This window comes from Sinocyclocheilus rhinocerous, unplaced genomic scaffold (genome assembly GCF_001515625.1).
Source record: "Sinocyclocheilus rhinocerous isolate Xijiao unplaced genomic scaffold, SAMN03320098_v1.1 scaffold2517, whole genome shotgun sequence".
Classification (NCBI taxonomy): Eukaryota; Metazoa; Chordata; class Actinopteri; order Cypriniformes; family Cyprinidae; genus Sinocyclocheilus; species Sinocyclocheilus rhinocerous.
The window spans coordinates 196,155-196,519 of record NW_015641065.1 but is presented as its reverse complement, the minus strand read 5'-3'; positions in this window follow the sequence as shown (position 1 = coordinate 196,519).

The following is a 365-nucleotide window of genomic DNA, read 5'->3' as shown; positions in this document are numbered from 1 at the left end:
ACTATGCATTCCGTTAGTTTTTCAAATTGGTATGTTTCGCCAGGCAGCAAAGAAATATAGAGCTGAGTATCATCAGCATAACAGTAATAACAGCCAGTTTGACGGTTTTGGGGACATATCCTAATGACAATGACGAATTAATAATAGTCAAAAGAGGATCTATGACTTCTGGAAGCACCTCTTTTAGGAGCTTAGATGGAATAGGGTCTAAAATAAATATGTCAGGATCAAGGACTGTTTGTGTCATGCTTTGCCCCCGTTTCTGTTCCCTTATTTGGTCATGTTCCTGTCCTCGTTTTGTTAATTAGTCATCCCATACACCTGTGTTTCCCCAATCATCCCCTGTATTTAAGTCCTAGTCTGTG